This window comes from Euprymna scolopes, chromosome 20 (genome assembly GCF_053919585.1).
Source record: "Euprymna scolopes isolate OS-2025 chromosome 20, ASM5391958v1, whole genome shotgun sequence".
In the NCBI taxonomy this organism is placed as follows: Eukaryota; Metazoa; Mollusca; class Cephalopoda; order Sepiida; family Sepiolidae; genus Euprymna; species Euprymna scolopes.
In genome coordinates, this window is record NC_136501.1 from 79206171 (window position 1) to 79216606 (window position 10436).

A 10436-nucleotide genomic window follows, 5' to 3' on the forward strand; every position below is an offset into this window, starting at 1 on the left:
AAATAAAGCCCCATGCTATACATTTTTTATATCCCATGCTATACATTTTTTATATCCCATGCTATACATTTTTTATATCCCATGCTATACACAAGAAATGAATATGATATTCATTTTTTGTAATGTCAGTGATAAATTACGAGCACAATTTTTAGTAGGAAGTTATTTTCTATACACGCTGTAGTTCCAACTTTTAGTTCATTTATTTTAAAATTTAAAATCCATTAATCTTGCTTAACTAAAGAACTATTTCCAAGTAGAAAAATACCAAGATGTACCTTTTGTTTCAGTTGTAACAATAAAAAAGATGAGAAATAAAAATATTGCTTTTCATTTATGATCTTAATTTTAAGATAAAGAAAAAGATGAAACTCAAAATCATGTTTCACTCGAAAAAGAATTTGTTGGAGATTTTTCTTTTTATAAATAAAAGCATATAAAAATAAAAATTCTCTAAAATGGATTTGGCTGACGGAATCTTTTCTCTTCTACATGGAAGACTCAGACTTGATAAAAAATGAGTTCCTTATCAATTTCTCCTGCATTTGAAATGTGTATATACTAAATGTGTATATACTAAATCTGTATATACTAAATGTATTTGTGACTCACAACTATTACCGCTATTTGTTTTGATTTGATTTCTCTGAAAATTTGTAAACAATGACACATCTTTTAAAACATTTTTCTTGCATAACTAAAACTAATGAGTCTTTTTACTTCGATATTTTTTTATCAGTATTACTTATGTACACCCTGCCGGGTTAAACAAATATGTTTTGCCAGTGTTCATGCTAATATTTATATACAAATAGAATTGATCAGTAATTTTATTTTTCATAAATTATCATCTTTGATTATAACCAGACCCAGGGTGGCAGGGGTTGAGGATGATCACAATCCTGCTTCATGGCACCAATTAGTGTAATCAGGTTATCACCAGTCCCTAAATGCAGGAGCTAACCCTAAGTCCCTGTGATTACATTCTCATCTTCATCTAGTGATAGATTCTTCAAAATGTAACCAGAAACTTGTTACTGGAAATACCGCTCAGAGTGCAAAAATGTGCATGCCCATAAGTCTGTGTGGCAGTATCTTTAACTTGTGGGTTGGCCATTCATCTTCAGACGCTGTGGTTGCGTTCTTCACATAGATACATATAAACATAAACGTGTGTGAAAGGTGATAGGTACAAACATATGAATACACATGAAAGGTGACAATATGCAAGCATATAAATACACATGAAAGGTGACAATGTACAAACATAAATGTGTGTGAAAGATGATAACATGGTATGTACGATCAGAAATGTATGTGAAATGGAATAACATACATACGAACAGAATGTCAAAAAATCAAATGTATCTGAAAGGTTATAACACACATATAAACATGAACATATGTGGAAGGTACATACAAATGTATCAAATATTTATCAATGGTAAAATGTACATATGAACATAAATGTTTGTGAAAGGTGATAACGTATTGCTACATAAGCACAACATTGCATTATGTGTTTTGAAAAGAAAAGTTTAAATTTTATTTCTAAGCTGAGGGAAAATATATCTTTCTTTTTCTTGTTTTATTACTCGTCTCCATGAAAAAAAAATGTAAAAAGAAAGAGAATCTGTAAACTGAAAGAGGAAGAAAATTTGTAAAAAAGGAGAGGATGTAAAGAGAAAGTAAGGGTGAACAGAAAGGATTAGAGAATAAGAGAAAAGATTAAAACAGGAACATATGGGGACAGGTTCCAAACCCCATCCCACTCCTTGAGTCATTTGCTAACTATGGTTATGGAGTACAAGCATGCCCAATTGATCCTTTTGTGTTCATTTCTTACCACCAAAAATACAACACAGGAGAAGAAGAAATAGGAAGGGGGAGAAAGAGAAGAAAAGAGGGAAAACATTTCAACACATTTTGATAAATCGCTGAAAGTGAGTGAACTCTAATTCTGCTAGTGACAGTATATCCTGAACGTTAGATTCAGGAGAACAATAAAAACAATGTGAAGTAGGAAGCAAAATTTGTTAACGCAAGTTGTTCTGAGATGAAAAACGAAAGGAATGCTATGAATTGAACACAAAACAGATATTTACAAAACAGACTGCAACCTGGAAGGAAAATCATTGAAATGATATAGACTGAATGAACACGGAGGTATCACAAAATATAAACAGTTAAAATCCAATATAAGAAACGAAGGAACTGAGTTTAGCCCATTTCTCTCATTTCTCTCTTACAGCGATGAATTAATATTTTGTTTTATTTTCTGCTTATTAGTTTAAGTGAGACTCCTTATACCATATAATTTGTTTTTTTTATGCTATTTTTTCTTTCCTTTACCCCAAGTTTGCAAATAACATTGTGTTGAAATTTCATGTTTGTCTTCTGTTTTAACTATTTTTTGTCTATTTCACATTTCCACGGGTTCGGAAGAGTTTCCTCTTTCTCTCTTGTTTGATATATACATTGAACACCGGGGACTTTTCTTTTTTTATTTTGTACCAGGATCTGCAATCATAGGGCTTCCAGCATGTGCAAAGTTGAAGCTAATAATGATGTTGACACCTTTAAAAAGTGTTTAGATACACCTATCTCTTCTACCAGCCAACTTATATCACAATACCCCAAGCGGTTTGATAGGATTGGAAATTTTCCTGGGGCCACCAAATTCCTACAAAAGGGAGATGTAGAACCTTTCATCAACCCTCAACACAAAATGCAGTATCCATCTAAGAGATAAATTAAAGGAGGAAATTAACAGGCGCCTTGAGAAAGATGTGCTCCAGAAAGTTGAGGAATGCAGACTAGTGCTCCAGTTTGGCATACAGCACAAAAATGGGTCCCTCCAAATATGTATGGACACACAGAAACTCAATGCCAGCCTTAAAAGATGTCTGCACAGAATACCAACAGTGGATGAGCTAAACTTAGTCTTTGCAAAAGCCAAGGTGTTCAGTAAACTTGATGTCAAGGTTGGATACTGGTCGGTCCACCTGGATGAGGAATCATAACTGTTAACCTGCAGAATGCTATATGGATGAGTATGCTGGAAGTGTCTACTATTTGATCTCATTGTCTCACAAAATATCTTTTAAGCAAAAATGGACTAAATTCTAAAAGGCCTAGATGGCGTGGCCAGCATAGCTGCCAATGTGGCTGTATTTGGCCCAAATAATGAGGAAAAACATTACAAAAACTTGCACAACCTCATAGCTCAAGCAATTGAAACTGGATTTGTATTCAACTGCAAAGAAGTGTTACATAAAGCAGGTCAGTATATCTTATTTTGGAAACATATACACCTCTACTGCAATTAAGCCAGACCAGGTAAGATGCAAATACCAAATCCATAAAACAAAGAGAAACTGTTTTCTACATATGCTAAATTATCTTTCCTCATATATTCCAAACTAAAAAGGCTCACCCATTGTGTGGTCTTCTTAAATCCCAATCACCATGGATTTGGCACCCTGACTATAAAAAGTTCTACGTCCAGTTCAAGGAAATGATTACTGATGATACATGCCTTTCATACTATGATCAGACTAAATCCATATCACTGGAGGTGGATGCCTTGCAGAAGGGCCTGTGGATGATCCAAGATGGCAAAATAGTTGCATTTGGATCCAAAACATTAACTGATACACAAACCAGATACAGCAGCATCGAACAAGAGATGCTGGCAATTGTGTATGGTATTTAACAATGCCACACCTACCTGTACAGGAAAACTTTTTTCATCATTACAAACCATAAGCCACATTGCATTTAACACCACACCAGCTACAGTGAATGCTATTGAAGATTCAGGGCTATCCATATTAAGTAATATACAGATTGGGTAGCAAAATGTCCTTGATAATACCCCAAGTCAATTGGCTACCTGGAAACCAACAAACCAATTGAGCTGGATGAGAGGGTGGATAGCATAAACACTGAAGTCGATGAGAATCAAACCATCTCAACCATCAACTTCTTATTTAAAAAGCAGAAAATGCTCCAAAATGAAACAGTGAAGGACCCAACCATCAATCTCGTTAAGGAGAGCATATACCAGGGATGGCCAGATAATATCCGTGAATTACCTGCCAAGATCAAATCATATTGGTTCTTCCGCAATGAATTTGCCATCTATAAAATGGAAAGGGAACAAAACAAAAAAAAAAAATGGCTGTGTCAAACTGTCCTCTTGTCCATACAACACATGAAAGTCTTTTTTCTTCTTTCCCAAACTTCCAACAAATTCTTGTATATTCGATATTATCTCCCACCATTCGTTCTCGTTCTAAACTGTCCAACAAAAAACTCCACTCAACCCCATGCTTCAGAATTCATCCCATTTAACAGTTATCAATTGTGCACATATGCAAATTAATGGCATACGTTCACCAATGAGCAACTGACAAAATTATTCTTGTCTTTTCTTTTCTACATTTTCTGCAGGCATTTTACAGGCTAAGCAAACACGAGGTCATTTGCGAGAGTGATTTCTATGACACCCACTCCTGATATTACTATCACATAAATAGCAGGGAGATGGTGATCGCCTTCGGTGTGTACTTCTACTTACAATTTGAGGTGTCACTTCCTCATTCCTATCTTCTTCATCACTACCGTCATTGCCACCGGCATGTTCTACAATTTCCTCTTCTGGTTCCATAGACAGCATTTCTGAGCTCATCCGAAGGATCATTCTCGAATTGTATGTTTTCTTCCTCATCGTCCTCTGAGGTAGAGGAGGCATACAGGGGCATCTTTCACATGATGTGGGACACCAACGATTAATATAGTCTGAGGACTTATTAATTTTTCTATTCGTCCACTGCCAAACCTTGTAGTGCACCAAGCATTTGGGGGTTTTGCCCAAACACGATCTCCCACTTTATACGGTGTGTCTACAACTCTAACCACTGATGGTGTGACATCTATCCGTTTTATATGCTGTTCATCCCATTAGCTGGCACAGTTGATGGTGTTGCATTATCCTTGAGTGTCACATTATACTAGTACTGCGTCCTGGCTGCAATTCTTATGACGGTGTGGTGGCACCACTCCATCATGCTGTTACCTTCAGGAAAATATGTACATCGGTAACATATTCTAACCCCCCACTCGGTTGTGGATTTCTGAAATTCTTAACATCGAAATGTAGAGGCATTATCAGTCAAAAGTGGGGGACCACGTTCAAAAAAGATGGATCTTAATTGTTGCACAATGCTTGATATATCCTGTCATGTCAACAGACGTCATATCGTGAAACGCGCTGAACCACAGTCTGTTAAGGTCAAGAAATGTTTATCATCATAATGAGTTATATCCATACCTATCCGACACCAGTTTTCCTCCATCTCAAGCTTCCCTTTTTTCCATTGGGATGACGCTGGATCAATTCGCTGACACTCTTCGCACGAGTGTATTGCTGCCTTGATCGATGCCTTTGTAGTTGCAGGACAAACTCTTTGGATAAAATTTGTGGTTCGACGAATTTCAGGATGTCCACTCTTCTAATCTGGTGTTAATTGATCTGTTAAGTCTGCGCATGTCAGTTATGGAGGAAAAGATCCCTGCTTCATTATATCTATCCATCTCTTTGGCACTCCAGTCAGCTTATCAGCCAAATTCTGCTCTGATGAAACTAAGGTAATGTCAACCTGCAAATTGTATTCGTCAACTAGATGCTTTATTATTGCTAGTCTCCTTCATATCAACATTTCACTTGTGGCTTTAGTCTTAACTCATATTTTTCCCGTTAAGGTGTCAGTCAACCAGTGGTAAACACACAATGAGTCAGTGTGGAGGTGTACGACCTGGGCCTGCCACTGCAGCACAAGATTAAGCCCTTTCAGCATGACATCAAGTTCCGCCAAATTGATATGCTGGGCATCATTTTCAGACGAAGCCAGCATGCATCTACAACGTTACCCAATCGTTCCAGCACTACACCTGTAGCCAAAGAACTTGCGTTAATCCATGCATTCAGTTTGTGTCCAGATACATGCCGCTCTCCCCGGGCAGGATCGTTTCTACATATGTTTCAGCCACCATTTGCTGGAGAGAATTGTCATCGACTATGTCGTCCCATTTTTTTGTGACCACAGTTATACTCTTTTTAGTACTCCTGTTGCCACTCAGAGCCATCCACAGACATGTAAATGTCCTACTAATTTACAAATAGAAAACGTGATGCACCACGTTAACACACTAGGTACATCTGGAATCGAGCTCCCTCGCTTCAATCGTAAAGTTTTACATTCCTTCTGGACCTCATTCTTTAAGCACTTAAGGTCCTTGCTTATTAAACCGAAAGATTCCAGTTTCATTTGAATCATATCTCCAGACATTATGTCTTCATTAACATAGATGTCATCAATGTTAGCTGAAGTAGCTTTCACTGTAGTCTCATCTTGCATCAAAACAGTTTTAATGATAGCTGTCATTATTAAGGGTGCTATGTTTAGGCTAAAACCTATGCGTATCAAACAGTATCGTTTACCCTTGATTATCACTGTCTGAAATGGCCACAGTAACTCATGGACCCAGTCAGTCAACCAGTGGTAAACACACAATGAGTCAGTGTGGAGGTGTACGACCTGGGCCTGCCACTGCAGCGCAAGATTAAGCTCTTTCAGCATGGCATCAAGTTCCGCCAAATTGATGTAGGTAGGCTCTCTCCAAATCCAGCAGTGCTACATTACCAAGGCCACCGAGAGTAAGTACAGACCAATGAACATGACAGCGTTACATCATTACCAGATCATCATGTAGGTATACGGTGCCTAAAGCTTCTTGTGTTCAACCACGTGATCATGCTAATAGCCATAAAAAATATTTTTCATTGCCCCTTACATGCTAATAGCCATAAAAAATATATTTCATTGCCCCTTGTGGTAATTTAAACATATTTTTTCTAAATAGAAAGAACAATTCTTCATCTGGATAATTATATGATTGCAAATTCATTTGGATAATTTTAATCTTACAAATTATAACAGTAAGTGAACCTGTTTTTGAAATTTTCTTACATGTCTATCGAAGAAAATCAGATATTTCATTTTATTATTTTTTTAAAACTGCAAAACAAACAATTTTTATATGAGAATATTTTTCAGTCCGTTCTTTTAATCTCTTCTCTATATAAATAAAATGAACTCATTTTTTCCAGTCTGATTTTGACATTAATAGGATTAAAAATCAAGATATTTCATGCAAATATAATATGCACAAACGGCAGAACAATATCTGAGGTGTGTTATAGGCTTATTATTTCTCAAATTCCTCGATAATCTTAGATTTCTATACTTTTTCTGCTGAGAAGTCACGGCCAAAATCGGTTAAGATCAATGGAAGTGGTAAAATATTTTCTCTCTAATAAATTCCTCCTCCCCCTGCCACCACTTAACACCGTTTGAGGATCGCTCACAAGGAACAGTTGAGAAGAGAACACCGGTTTGGCTTCGTAGTTCTTTCATGTGAAGTTATTTAAAATTACTAAACTAAGCTGCAGTGCTCTGTGGCGTAGTGGTTAGCGTGCTGGACAATTCACATTATATTTTCACGTTCGCGCCGACCTACCGTAGTCGTTTTTTTTTTGTTTTTTTTCCTAAACAACTGGAATGGACTTTTCTTGGTGGCCGAACTGTTAACGTTGCAGATGTTTTTTTTTTGTTTTTTTTTCACACTTTATTTTCCTACTTTTACTCATGACTCCGGGTTTGATTCTTCCTACTTACCTACCATAACATTTTTTAACCCCCCCCCCATCCTGGAAACAAACACTCGGGCAACGCCGGGTACCCCCGCTAGTAATGAATAAAACTTTTCATTGAGTATTTCCAAATATTTTAAAGTTAGAAGCATTTTTCATGACAGTTTTATTTTTTTATTTAACCAAAACGATCAATGAATTCACCAGGCGTAATTTATTTATTTGAAATATATTTAAAACTTAAAGTTTGTTTGTTTTATAACATTTCAACTAAATAATTTACATGATTGAAATGAGAAATGAAATAGGAAATTCTGTTTATCGAGACATAACGAACACAAATTCATCTTAAAATTCATTAACTAATCAGTTTTAATTAAAGTTTTGATATGAACTAAAAATAAAGAGTACATTAAATTTTAGTTAACATATTTTCTTATGTTTTATCTTATAAATAAATGGGTACTTTACAGGGAATGTGGAGCCTCCGTAAAACAGTTTTTATTCAATGATTGCTCCCTGAAAGCGTTTTCTTTCACTTTCTTCATATTTCTTCAGACTTTTTTTTTAATCGTGCATGTATTTATTTTTTTTCACTTTTTTGGGAGTAAATTTGATTCATACTTTTATTTTGTGCTTGTTTTTATTTTATTTCATTTTAATTTTTTATTATTTTCTCTACTAAAGATTTTTATTTTTTTGTTAAATTATTTTTTCATACATATTCAAATAATGCCCCCTCCCTGCCACCTTTTTGACTTCAAATAGTACCTGCAAAAAGTTTTCGTTATTAAATAAACCAAAGAAAACCTTTTGCGCATGCGCTTAGAGGGAGCAATCATTAAATAAAAACACTGTTTACACAGCGTCCACAGTTTCTGTGAAGTACGAGTAAATGTTGAAAAAAAGATCATAAAAACATAATTTAATTTGGAAATACTACTTAGAATATAGCACAGTGCATACACTGCACAAACACCATTATTATTATTATTATTATTATTATTATTATTATTATTATTATTATTATAATAACAATGATAATAATAAAAAAAAACTGGTATGGATGACATTGACTGGCGCCGCCACAACTAGTTGTGAAGGGTCAGGGAGGATGAAAAGATCAAGGTGGGAGAGTACTAACCAGATCTCCACTGGAAGTGTGCAGTTCAAATCTGGTCCCAAACCCTAGAAAACACCAATGGCTGATAACAACGAGAAATCAATTGTAAACAGCTGTTGTGATAGCATGCAATCATCTGCACGAGTGGTCAAGAGGTGGAGAATATTGGAAATATGAGGAGACTTGTTGTCACGCGGTCTCCAGCGAATACCACAAGTTACTGCCAGTGAGCGATCACTGATGATGGCCTGTGAGACAACTCGTAATGAGTGAAATAATAATAATGTCCCCTCCCAAATTAACCACCATCCTGATTTAATATCGTACATATTTACTATATTTTCTTAGTTTTTAACCAATGATTATAGTATGATTGTAGTTATGTGAACTTCATTTCCGTATTCATTCTGCACTGATATGAAAATGAAGACTATAGTGGAATATACGATTCCTAACCATGTAACTGATGAAAATACGCTACACATTTTGATGAAAAACATGGGAAAAAATGAACATAGAAGAACAGAAAACCAAAACTTTAAATGTAATTTCTTTTAATAAAAAGTAATAGTTATTTAAATATTTCAATATATGATCTTGTGAGGAAAATCCAGCTTCCCAATAAGGGGTACTCTGGATAGGAAAAAAATTAAAATTGTCTCAGTCATGAAGGATTTCTCCTCCATCGACCGAGGACAGAAAAGGTGAATTGTAGCATCAAAACAGATACTACTACACTGTGATCTTGTCCCGAAGGCCAAGAATGGTTTGTGTTTTATGTTTCTTTAGTTGTTTGTTCCCTAAATTTATAATTCAGTTTTATCAGTATTAGATTGTATATTGCTTTAAAATTAAGTAATTTTACATAGATAATATTTATATTTTAAGTTCAGTTTCATTACTAATCGAATTGGGTTTCTTTCTTTTCTTTTTTAACATGTTTTAAAGCTCTTTTTAAAAAATGCCATCATATAGTATTGACAGTAACAGTTCAATAAATCTTACCTACATTGCCTGCAGGAATTTTCCAGTCAACAGGCCTTCTATATCTCGGTGGCCGTGACATTACTCCGTTTCTGACATCACTCTCATAGTGTAGCAGTGCACACGTGTATTACCGGTAAAGGCATCAACATGCTGATTTAATTCTCGATAATCCATCACGGGTCGAATTTTGTGTTTAGTCAGTTGTTCAATAGCCATGAGTGGAATTAATCCTTTGAGTGGTTCTAGACATTCTTGTGGATATGGTATTAATCAACTGTTATCAATCCACAACTGAAGTTCTTCATATGCAGCCCGGTAGAAACTGCATACTCTGGAATGGTATTGCATAACCGATCTGGTGATTCGATCATGATCCATTTCCACCTCACAGTCCAGGCCCTTTCTTTGTCGTCAAACAGCAGAGATGTCCTTTTCCTCATTAGAAATAGCTGCACACACTTCTTTCCCTCTACCAAGCATTATATATTTGGCTGCTGTAATCATGACACCTCCTAGAGCTCTTATTGCATCAATTCCAAGTAATAAGTTGTATCCAAGGGGCTTTTCCTGCATCACCAGAACGTCAACTTCAGCTGTGTCACCTTTCTC